A 13,401-nucleotide genomic window follows, 5' to 3' on the forward strand; every position below is an offset into this window, starting at 1 on the left:
TTACGAGCGATGCACAAAAAGGTTATGAAGGTTTCGCAGAATGTAAATAAATAAGAAAATCCTAAAACATAGTTCAGTTTATACCAGAAAGGGGGTAAACAATAACGAAAAGTACTAGATATGTTCATCGAAAATAAAAAAGATGAAAAATCAGCAGAATCCTTGTTTCTCCTTACCTTCGTGAGCACAGTCACCCTAATCATTCATTCACATAGGCCTAGCGGATCAAGTTTCACACACACACACACAGTAATCTCCTCAGAAACCGGAAGTCCATATTCCTAATCTCAAAGGTTGGAAAAAGCAAAGTAATTTTAATAGAAATAGGAATGAATATATTAATGTATTTATAGTAAAAATTGTTAAACTATTAAGCGACAAGATATATTGATATCATCACAAGAGGCACGTTTTATATTTTCTATAAACCATTTTTTTGCAAATTTGTTTTGGGGAGGGTGTTTACTTGATAGAACAGCAACTACTCTCTACACCAAATGAATAAAATAATTTATCACAATACATGTAGTAAATCGCTTTTAGAATAAGGTTTTTAATAAAATGATGAATAATGTTGTTTGTTAATTGGCATCTCCCTAATTAACGGTTTCCATAATGTAAAACAGCAATTTACTGTGGAGTGTTGGAGATTATGCTTAAGTTTGACACCGAAATCCAAACGTGAGACGGTCTACTCACCAAAACACCTGTACCTGAAGCCAATTTAACAGAATGGTTGGTATTTTATTGTCTTAATTTTTAAACAATTATACTTTGTGACGTGTTTTGAAACCGATCAAAAATACAGTTCTCTTTATGTATTTGAGTTTTACCGGTTGCACATTGTGTAACGACTATGATCAATGGGAGATAACTCTGAGTTCAATCAACAGATATTATACAACCTATAGAGGTCAAACTAAATAATATGATAAACTCATGATCACCAAAAGGAATAATAATAAAAAAACTTATCAACCATATTATATTTTGCTTTACTTTTACTCAAGCCAGGTGTTAGTAATGCAGTGTAGGCTAATTATATAACTATTGTTATGAACGGTTTTAACGTTTCTAGTGAAATGTAATTTCTGAAGTTCACTGAGAAACTGAAGTAGGGCCTACTGCAGTATTTTTCCTGTTGATATTCTGTACCTCACCTGTATATCAATTTATACGTATAAATTACCTTTATACTATTTTTCTTACAAAATGTTGTTGAATACATTTTGTGTGTTTATATTATGCATATATAATTACCATGATCTGATAGTGATATTATCAGCTGATTATACAATTAAATCAGCTACATGTTGTTTACTTTTACCTGCTTCTTTCCAGAGTAGATTTTTTGCTAGCAGTCATGTTTAGGTATTTGAAATGTTAACAGTATAGTACTACAGAAATAATGTGGTTGATATTTCAAAATGTACAACAGCCTGTGTCCAAATTTTGACAGGTTGTCAACATCTTATTTAGTAATTATTGCATTACAAAGCCTCAGTTATTTCAGTACCTAGTGGTATACAGGGAAATACAGGTGGCAGTCATCTGTCATTTCCTAACAGAATCAAAATATCCTGTCTTTGAACACTTATTGTGAAAAAAATACTAAGTGATCAACTCCTGTATGTCCTTGATGAAGTTACAGGTTCTGAGACTAGCTAGTCCATTTGTTTTTACATGCACAGGGTGAATCATCAACACATGTTTTCCGACAATTCATTATTAGACTCATGTTTATAACCAGGATTTTTCCCCACAATAGAAACAGGGTCCATTAAAAGGACCCATTCCCCTAAAAAAATCTTATGAAAATTCCCAATTTGTCACTGAAAAATTCCCAATTTTGAAGTCAGTTTTGAATGATTAAGTATACAGTCAACCCTGTATTAAGCGGTCACCCAAGGGACCGACAGATATTGGCTGCTTAAGATAAGTGGCTGCTTAAACCAGGTTGGCCAGAAACGGCTTGTTGCCAAATTCTTTTACAGTTTATTGAATTTATCATATTATAATGCACATATTCATACATGTATTTTGATATTGATAACAATATACCATGTACAGTGTATTTTGAAATGAAAACCAACAAAGATCAATATTTTGATGAATTTATTGTTTCTTAAAGAAATCTGCAATTGTAGTTTGCTTGCTTGTACATTTCACATATAGTTCGTCATGTTCACCTGACAATCGATAAAAATACCTGGTGATGTGATCATCGCGGATGTCTACTTCCGGACGAAATGGCTGTTTAAAACAGGACAATACAACGACTCGGGGCAGATTTTTGTGGCCGTGGACCGTTAGACAGGTGACTGCTTATTTAAGATTCATTATATATAGTGTTTTCCATCGGGCGGACCACAGACTGGCCACATAACAGAGGTGACCGCTTATTCAAGGTGGCCGTTAGAGCAGGTTTGACTGTATATGTTTTATATACAAAGACCTATATTAAGGCAATTTTGAAAAATGAAAAACAGCAACACTAGATAACAAAATGAAATGAAAAATAATATAAAGGCAATATTCATCAACGAAAAACTGAAATTTATATAAATTTCACTATTTTTTGTTTTTTCCCAATGTCACATTTTGTCGCATAGGAATCCCAATTCAATGGTTCCTGGATGTTAATATTTGATAGGAGTTCATCACTGCAGTCTTGAATATAATGTGCTGCTTTGCAAAACATGCCGTCATCAACAAAAAGGAAAATTTTGGAAAAATGTAAAATAGAGGGTAATTCATTTAAATCGTGTAGTTTCGGGACTTATATGATATAAGTTTTGTTTGTTTTACTAAGAAACACATCCGCTGATAGTTTGATATAATTTCTATATTTACTGGTATGCACAGAAAAAATTTCATTTGGTTTCTTTTCTAAATTCGTCATTTTGTAAAAAAAACAAAACAAAGAAGACCACACACAGATTTAAATAACAGTCATTAAAGACACTTGTGAATACCGTATTTGACCTAATAAGGGCGCAGGGCGCGGGTAATTGACAGTGGGGGCGCCCTTATTAAGATTAGTTATTCTGAAGTTTTATGAAACAGACTATACCTTATAGCAGAATACCCAAGGTTGTAGAAACGGTAAAATATTCAGTCATAAAAATATTCCAGATGAAGATATCTATTCATTATCATATATTAAGCTTAAACATCACTTGAATACTCCTGTAAACTTGTAAACCATGCCAGCTGATCTTTAGACCAGAGAACGTGTGTTCCACCATTTATGTTCAAATGGAATTAACTCTTTTGTGTTCTATTTATAGAAACAGGTGATTTCCCAGATCATATTAGACATCGTTTTCTTTGACCTAATAATTGATTTACAATGTCTTTTACTAGCTTTCTGTTCTGAACAAAAGTTATTTATCAACAAGAATGAAGTCTTTACTTTATCTTCAAATAAAGATGGTAAGTTATTATTTGTATGTGTGTTTAGTTTTGGGTGCTCTTTGCACTGACATGTCATCTGTAGCCTGTAGGAATACACAAAATGTGGCGAAAACATGTATTCCAGTTACTTAATTTGCTGAAGAAAATTGAACACATAAAGTAGCAAAATATTTCACATGAATTATTACTTTTGAACACCATTTTGACACTCAGTCAAAGATTTATTTCCTTGAAAAAAGGTAGGGGCGCCCTTATTAGGGCAGGCGCCCTTATTAGGTCAAATACGGTATATTTATTATTAAAACCATAGTTTAAAATCTTGAGATGAAGGTTTCATAATATATCATATGTAGATTTAATAAATTTGGATATTTACCGAAATTACCTTAAATATCTAAGATTTGTTATGATATGGGGTAAGTAGGGTGGGGGGGTTCAGTGTTTTCATTTAGAACCGGTCGCCAGCCAAATTGACCAGTTAGAATGGTGTTTTGGCCGGTTCAAATGACTTCATTCACTTTTTAAAAAATGTCTAAAAACATATTATCGTAATCCTCAGATACATGTATACCTGTTACTATTCATTTGTAGCCTTTTACAAATATTTTTATTGAAAACCCTGGGGGTTAATTGAGGACAGGTCACCTGGCCAGGTGTATTGTGTCAGACACAATAGAGCTAGACTGATCATCATCTTACAGGTAAAGTGTGATAGGATGCATGTCCTTTTTAAGGCTGTGGATGGGTTGCTTATTGGACCCAGGTGGCCATTGGCAACGATTGAAACGTTCCATTTCGTCTGTATGTAGGCATCTAGGTAGCCAAGTAAAATCCGAAATGAAATGGAACAAGTGCACACAACTTCACATAACGGTTGAACCTGTAGAAACACATCAACACTGACTTTGTCAAAATGCACATGTTGTTATGCATACTGCAGAGTAAATCCAAATATGTCGTTTAATCTTCGGTTACAGGACTTTTACAGCAATCCAAATACACCGCTTCGTCAACATACAGATCGAACTCTCGCCAGTATGGGCGTGGCTAATTGACCGACTTTGAAAGCTTCTTTCTGATTGGTCAATCTGCCGTAGTATGACACGTCACTAGTGGAGGTCATAGAGTACTTAACAGCGTACGTGTAGCGATGTAAAACAGTGTTTCTAAATATATGCGATAGTAAACATGTTAGAATGGGGATAGTACGTTGTTTTGATTGGCTATACTTGCGATAAAGCATGAAATTTGGTTTAAACTCTCGACCTATCGGTCTCGAGTTCAAACCAAATTTCATGTTCTAATCGCCAGTATAGCCACTCAAAACAACGTACTATCCCCTAAATGTACATATAGTCTCAGGATCTGTCGACATAACATACAATGTAATATCATATAGATGACATGTACTGTGAAAGAAACTTTCAAGTTTAAAATAACAATATAAAAGAAACTTAATAATATTCAATAAAAATAAAAAATATTTTGTCTGACAAAATATATATTAAGATGAAGTACATGTACACCTGAGTCAGCCATTATTAGGCCTCTGACACAAACTGATGTGTTAAACATATAGAAGCATGTAAATGATTAAAATGGTTGCGAACAGCATGAAAATTAATTTCAAAAGCAGATTCTTCCTTCAAGTACAATGAATAACCTGGATATGTTTTCCGTGATAATAAGTTAAAAAAAAGCAGCAGTGCACTAATTATTATAAGTTAATTTCAGTAGTTTAAATCTTGTGCACCTCACTTCTCCTAGGATGCAAAGGTTAACTGATTGACACTCAACTGAGGGGTATGGACCCCCCTCCCCTGGCATTAGCCCTAGACAACGGCACCTTCATACTAAAAGCCTCTTACCTTTAATTCAAAAACTTCATACATCTTTTTTGATTGAGTTTGATATATGTTTGTATCAAAATGATGGTTAAATCACAAAACAAGTCCATTATTAAAGATTTTCGTAATGTTACCAATTATCACATAAATATACAGAGAGGCTGCTACATGTACATGTATGATTTTAAGTATATAATTATTGATGTCTTTAGTTTTAGTTTCATAGGCATGTATGAAAAAAAAATTGTTCAGACTGTATAAATCTATGTAGCGATAATTTTTAATGTTCAAAATGATCCATGTAACACGTAACAATTCAGAATTCTTTGACATTTTGGACTCGTAAATTTTCTTAAAATTGTTAGATTTTTGTTTGAAAAATTCAAAAATATTTTGGGAGTTTTTAGATTTTGACAAAAATTGTAAAATTTCAACTTTCTAAAACAGTTTTGAGTTTTTAGATTTTCAGGTTTTAGAACGGAACCTAAGAATCTAAAAGCTCGAAACAGTTTTGAAAGTTGAATTTTACAATTTTGGTCAAAAATCTAAAAAATGAAATTTTGATACTTAAGAATTTTGATTACACAGACCCAAAATATTTTAAAATTTAGTTTAAAACATCAGATAACTCTATTAGACTTTATCCCTCCCCAGCCAGAGTTTCCTCTGATCCCGACATCAGACTTTTAAAGAAATCTTCAATGCTTACACAACAGTAATATGTACTTGTGATTAGACTTGCCAGACATGTACCCAATGGCATGTACTTGATTTAATTGTCCCCTTATACTTGTTGCCATGGGTACCAACCATGGATCCCGGATATACAATTGATTAGGAGTCATCCAACTCAGGTGTGCATGTCATCACCACACCTGGTTAGTTTCTCCTTTTTACAATTACCGGTAGCCCTATAGGGGGTCTATTCATAGCCTGGTCAACTAAGGCAGTTTGCAGTTTATCTGTGGTCAGATTTCTTGATCTGTATACCTGTACCTAAATTAACACCATGATACAGGTTTTTAATTCAATAAATGTATTACTTAAACCATATGATTTATCAGTACAAAATAATACAGTGAATATATAAAGTGAAAACAAATAAATACTATACAAAATAATAAAGTTATGACACAGAGACAACACACATACACGACTGTAGCACTATTGTTATGTCACACTTGTGACTGGCTTTAATCTCAATCACAGGAAACATTATTGCAAAAATCTTATTAGAACATTCATATACAATGGATCTTTCATAATGAAACACTAACTATGATGATGACAATGCCTTGACAGGTAGTCCAACAATTGACTGTTTTGAATAAGAAGTGAAATCACTTTTGTCCCGGAGGAAAAGCTTAGCTGCATATACATGTATTGGAAGATGGCATGCAAATTGACCAGACTTTGTTATAGATGATATTTTTTACATCCCTGTACCATATCAGCAGACCCAGAAACTAAAGCGATATTGCTTACAAACAGACTCATCAACATTTTTGAAAGGAACAGAAATAACAGAAACATTTGCGTGTATAGATAGATATAAAATGATGACTGCCTAATCACCTGAAGACAGAAATATTTGCTGTGACAGTGCTGAAGTCATGACATCCGCATGTCTAGCATTCTAAACACCTTGCTGATCAGTACGGAACCCTTTAAGACCACAGCAAATCAGACGAGGTGTTCCTATTGGTATATCTAGTACAGTATACATATTATATATGGATAACTTTTGAGGCATTCCAAACAGAGTTTGCAGATCCCCAGGTCTGGAATCTAGGTTATAATACCCTCGTCAGCGAGGGTATGGCGGGATATAGGCTCAAACATATATAACTAAAAAAAGGTCCTCGTTCTTCTGAATCTATTAATGATTTGCTCACAATCATCATCTCTTTTGCAAGTTCACGTTTCAACCACCCGGGAAAAAATGAGGTGGCTGTTACTATAAATAGATTTCCGACATCCTCGTTCTGCCAACTTCATGAATGATCCAGAATGAATTTTCATACACTTTTACTTAGTTTCACAACCATCATCTCTGGTACAAAATTACATTTCATCCACCTGGGTTCAAATTAAGGTCAGTGCTCTCTACTATGAAGAGGTTTTTGAAGTCCATGCTCAACAGACTTCATCAATTATTTGATTGTCCTGGTCAGAAACTTAACACACTTAAGGCGTCATCGCTTGTATGAGTTCTGGTTTTTACACTTACAGCCATCATCTCTTGTTTGAGTTTAGGTTTTACCAACCTGGGGTCAAAATTGAGGCCACTATTACTATAAATAGATTTCCCATGTTGGTAAACTTCATTAATTTTGTCAGTCTTGGAGCTCCATACACTTAACTCACCATCATAATTTTTTAAGGTATATTTGAAGGTATCAATCTCTTGGGGTTAAAATTGTGGACGCTGCTGGTCTGCTACTTTAAATAAATGTTTGATGTCCTGACTTTACCAAATTGGTCAATTAGTCAATGCTAAATATTGAGGAGATTTGTATATCTTGAGAGTCCTTGTTTGAAAACCCATGCCAGTTGGTCAATCAGGTTATTTACTCTGGTTGCAGATCTATACCATTGGTCAACACGGTAAAATTGGGTGAATTGGCATCACTGTCACTAACATAAGTCAGTATGAAAACTTTAATTATAAATAATTTAGCCATTATTCCTTACTAGCCACTTAAGCCATGGGAGAAAATAAGGCCCTCTTAATTTCAGATTTCTGATTTATTTATTCAACTCGGGCACAATAATGTACGCAACAAGAGGCCATACACTTACAATGATTACTGAACAATATAATTGTCACCACCACTTTCTTAATAATTTGGTATTTCAGACAATATCATAGTCATTCAGTTAAATCTATACAGGAAAAGTAAGACATGATTATCATCATATTACCTTGGTACCATGAGTAATATATCTATAAGTCTATACATGTATATATCTAAACATCGTGTTATATCTATAAGAACAATGAGTGCATAAGTTTAATCTGTAGGTCTACATAATATATAGATCTATACAGATATAGACAGAGAATTTCCTTTTTGTATCATTATATTACTTTATTACCAGTATATATTACATATCATAAAATTATGCAAATTAGTCTAACAGGATCAGGTTTTAGCTCATGAATAGATACAGTAATAAAACATCCTGCATTGAGTTCTAGACCATCTGATCTACATCGCTATAAAATGGTCAGGATTAATATTGATTATCATGATCTGACTCTATGAAAGAGAAATTTATAAAACACTATAATAAAATGTACTTTTTTGACATATATTGTGAACAGATTACCATGTTGTAAATGGACACTACTGTATACTAACATGTTGTTACAGTACACAGGGGGTAGGCTGTTCCGAGTATGACCCGTCCCACGACCGTAGTCGTCATGGGAACTGGTTTTTTAGCTCACCTGCCCGAAGGGCAAGTGAGCTTATGCCGTGGCGCGGCGTCCGTCGTCCGTCCGTCGTCCGTCCGGCCGTCCGGCCGTCCGGCCGTCCGTCCGGCGTCAACTTTCCATTCAAGCAACTTCTTCTCAATAACCAAAAGGCCTAGAGACCTAATATTGGGCCTGTAGCATGCTGGGGTGAAGGGCTACCAAGTTTGTTCAAATGAATGACCTTGACCTTCATTCAAGGTCACAGGAGTCAAAAAGGCTAAAATCTTCAAACGACTTCTTCTCAACAACCAACAGTCCCAGGGAGTTGATATTGGGTCTGTAGCATGCTGGGGTAAAGGGCTACCAAGTTTGTTCAAATGAATGACCTTGACTTTCATTCAAGGTCACAGGAGTCAAAAAGGCTAAAAAAAAATTAGACGACTTCTTCTAAATAGCCAAAAGACCCAGGGACTTGATATTGGGTCTGTAGCATGCTGGGGTGAAGGGCTACCAAGTTTGTTCAAATGAATGACCTTGACCTTCATTCAAGGTCACAGGAGTCAAAAAGGCTAAAATCTTTAAACGACTTCTTCTCAATAACCAAGAGTCCCAGGGACTTGATATTGGGTCTGTAGCATGCTGGGGTGAAGGGCTACCAAGTTTGTTCAAATGAATGACCTTGACTTTCATTCAAGGTCACAGGAGTCAAAAAGGCTAAAATCTTTAAACGACTTCTTCTCAATAACCAAGAGTCCCAGGGAGTTGATATTGGGTCTGTAGCATGCTCGGGTGAAGGGCTACCAAGTTTGTTCAAATGAATGACCTTGACTTTCATTCAAGGTCACAGGGGTCAAAAAGGCTAAAATCTTTAAACGACTTCTTCTCAATAACCAAGAGTCCCAGGGAGTTGATATTGGGTCTGTAGCATGCTGGGGTGAAGGGCTACCAATTTTGTTCAAATGAATGACCTTGACCGTCATTCAAGGTCACAGGAGTCAAAAAGGCTAAAATCTTTAAACGACTTCTTCTCAATAACCAAGAGTCCCAGAGGCCTAATATTTGGCCTGTAGCATGCTGGGGTGAAGGGCTCCCAAGTTTGTTCAAATGAATGACCTTGACTTTCATTCAAGGTCACAGGAGTCAAAAAGGCTAAAATCTTTAAACGACTTCTTCTCAATAACCAAGAGTCCCAGAGACCTAATATTTGGCCTGTAGCATGCTGGGGTGAAGGGCTCCCAAGTTTGTTCAAATGAATGACCTTGACTTTCATTCAAGGTCACAGGAGTCAAAAAGGCTAAAATCTTTTAAACGACTTCTTCTCAATAACCAAGAGTCTCAGGGAGTTGATATTGGGTCTGTAGCATGCTGGGGTAAAGGGCTACCAAGTTTGTTCAAATGAATGACCTTGACCTTCATTCAAGGTCACAGGGGTCAAAAAGGCTAAAATCTTTAAACAACTTCTTCTCAATAACCAAGAGTCCTAGGGAGTTGATATTGGGTCTGTAGCATGCTGGGGTGAAGGGCTACCAAGTTTGTTCAAATGAATGACCTTGACTTTCATTCAAGGTCACAGGAGTCAAAAAGGCTAAAATCTTTAAACGACTTCTTCTCAATAACCAAGAGTCCCAGAGACCTAATATTTGGCCTGTAGCATGCTGGGGTGAAGGGCTACCAAGTTTGTTCAAATGAATGACCTTGACCTTCATTCAAGGTCACAGGGGTCAAAAAGGCTAAAATCTTCAAACGACTTCTTCTCAATAACCAACAGTCCCAGGGAGTTGATATTGGGTCTGTAGCATGCTGGGATGAAGGGCTACCTAGTTTGTTCAAATGAATGGCCTTGACCTTCATTCAAGGTCACAGGGGCCAAAAAGGCTAAAATCTTTAAACGACTTCTTCTCGATAACCAACAGTCCCAGAGACCTAATATTTGGTCTGTAGCATGCTGGGGTAAAGGGCTACCAAGTTTGTTCAAATGAATGACCTTGACTTTCATTCAAGGTCACAGGAGTCAAAAAGGCTAAAATCTTTAAACGACTTCTTCTCAATAACCAAGAGTCCCAGAGGCCTAATATTTGGCCTGTAGCATGCTGGGGTGAAGGGCTACCAAGTTTGTTCAAATGAATGACCTTGACTTTCATTCAAGGTCACAGGTGTCAAAAAGGCTAAAATCTTTAAACGACTTCTTCTCAATAACCAAGAGTCCCAGAGAGTTGATATTGGGTCTGTAGCATGCTGGGGTAAAGGGCTACCAAGTTTGTTCAAATGAATGACCTTGACCTTCATTCAAGGTCACAGGGGTCAAAAAGGCTAAAATCTTTAAACAACTTCTTCTCAATAACCAAGAGTCCCAGGGAGTTGATATTGGGTCTGTAGCATGCTGGGGTGAAGGGCTACCAAGTTTGTTCAAATGAATGACCTTGACCTTCATTCAAGGTCACGTCGATCAAGTATGCTTAAATCTTTAAATGACTTTTAGTGAAAAGCCAAAGTGCAGAGAGACATTATATTGGTCCTGTAGCATGCTTTCAAATAACTGCAGGATCCATATATGAAAAGATCACTGCATTGCAGGTGAGCGATTTGGGCCCATTGGGCCCTTGTTTGTGAGGTAGGTCTGCGCCTATAGTATACCCTCTGTGTTACAGTACTGACAACATGGTGTAGTAAACATATTCCTTTATTTAAGCATTGATGTCATTTTTTTTTAGTTTCATCGGGGTATGAAACAAATTTTGTTTGCAAACTGTATGAATCCGCGTAGCAGATTCTTACAGAAGTTTGCAAACAAAATTTGTTTCATACCCCGATGAAACTAAAAAATAATTGACATCAACGCTTATTATTAATTTTTGAAAATGATTTTCTAATTTAAAACATGTTTTATGTACAATTTTACTGGTTTTAAATGGGATTCTTTTTCTCAAATCAATACGCAATGTCAATTGTCGTATTGTGACGTCACATTTTTCGCGCCATTCTCAGAATTTCTTTCATAGAAAAATGAAAAGAATTTTTCGACCAATCACATTTGCGTATTAACCATGAAAACAAAGAAAAATTAATTACATGTATATAGCTACATGTACTAACAAAATGACAATACATTACAATAGAAAATAAATGATTAACAAATACCAATTATGATATACACTGATACATGTATACAAGTATAAAAAAATGATAAAATTGGAAACTCTGATTAATTAGTATAAAATAGGTGCTTTCATATTAAATCTTCAGATGCTTTAAGATTAGTCTGGCTACACCAGTAAGCCTACAGATATTGATTGATTGATTGATGGGGCTTAACGTCCTTGTTCCGGTTATAACCGAGCCTAGGACACTAAGGGGAAAGGGGTGGGTCGGGGCACTAAATAGGGAGCAATTTCGCATTTCATCATCGCCAAATGATCTAATATGAGAGGGACAGACGATTATCTCTATGTCTAAAAAAAAAAAAAATTTTGACCTGTCACTGAATTGCCTTAATGCCCTACGTTATCCTAATCGAGACCTATATGAACCTATACTCTGTGGCGGCTAGCAATTAGCCTACTCTTGTTCGAATACCAGCAGAGGATCTTTAACGTGCACGGCGTGACTCACCGTACACCGGACCCCGGATTAACGTCCCTTCCGAAGGACAAGAAGTGTAGAAGATAGCGTGAGATAGAGTATAGATTGGTTTGAAAAATTTGGTGTAGTTTGTTAGTGGGTATAGTTTTGTTATTGATAGTAGGAATTCTAGACACCATTTTGTATTGCTAACCATGGTGTTTTCGAATGGGTAAGGGGTAGGGTATAGATCAGACTAGTTTGTTATGTAGAGTGTAGTTATAGGGTGATTATAGAGGGGTAGTGCTGGGCTTGGGTAAGCATAGGAAATTTGGATTATGTGATAATGCGAGTTATTATACAAAGACTGTTTTTCAGGAGACTGTTGATTACTGTGTATAATCATCTACAAGCCTACCCTACTGGAGCAGTGCTATGCACATAAAGCACAGTTTGATAGCGATTAGTAAAAGTAAGAGGAAATGATACAGATATGGTACCATTAAGAATTTTTATACAAAATTGCATGATACAGTCCATCTGGGACTCAATTGACAGTGATGCTTAGGCTAGGGTTATCTCCCTTCCACTGTATTCTCACCCCAGAATTATCAGAAAAATTAATCGCATACTAATTTTTTACTGCCATTTCTTATTTTCATCCTCCACCAACCACCACATATCATTTTTATGGTTTCAATATTTCATCTCTGTCCATTGGTATTATTTATCCTGGCCAAACTAAATATTTGGCTTCATTTCCTCATGATGATAGAAGTTCCCCTCTCATCAATATAAAAACTATGCAGAATGTGATTAAAATGGATTAAAATTTTAAAAGTTGATTAAAATTTTGAATTTTGTATTATGTTGGTGGGGACATGCACAATGTTTTACTAATGAATCTCTGATAGAACAATGGAAGATTTAGACAGTTGTCTGGTTACTAAATGGCTGTTAGAATTACTATGCAGTTTCCTTTGTCATGGAAACCTGTTTAAATTGTTTTTATATATGACTTCTTTGTTTCTTACTGAAGTATAATAATTCTGTTTCCCTAATGTAGTTTTCGACATATTGAAATATTTTCATAAAGAGTGCATACTAGAAGTGGAAAACATTCAATTAAAAATTATAACATGAAGCAGATGTTTTCAA

General features: G+C 35.6%; 2 protein-coding genes across 3 annotated transcripts in view; one reads left to right on the forward strand and one right to left on the reverse strand.

The window, feature by feature from the left end:
- Window positions 1-247, reverse strand: part of LOC117330290 (laminin subunit beta-2-like) — a 64,258-nt gene extending 64,011 nt beyond the window's left edge. Inside the window, exon 1 of the mRNA XM_033888468.1 lies at window positions 177-247. The gene's annotated coding sequence lies outside the window, so the exon portion shown is untranslated. The remainder of the gene's footprint in view (window positions 1-176) is intronic.
- Window positions 248-648: 401 nt separating this feature from the next.
- Window positions 649-13,401, forward strand: part of LOC117330291 (5-aminolevulinate synthase, erythroid-specific, mitochondrial-like) — a 45,381-nt gene continuing 32,628 nt past the window's right edge. The window contains exon 1 of one of the 2 annotated variants that reach the window (XM_033888469.1): window positions 649-735. The gene's annotated coding sequence lies outside the window, so the exon portion shown is untranslated. Of the gene's footprint in view, window positions 736-2,086; window positions 2,318-13,401 lie in introns of those variants that run through there. The other variant, XM_033888472.1, reaches the window with a different exon arrangement.

Source organism: Pecten maximus, chromosome 7 (assembly GCF_902652985.1).
Source record: "Pecten maximus chromosome 7, xPecMax1.1, whole genome shotgun sequence".
Classification (NCBI taxonomy): domain Eukaryota; kingdom Metazoa; phylum Mollusca; class Bivalvia; order Pectinida; family Pectinidae; genus Pecten; species Pecten maximus.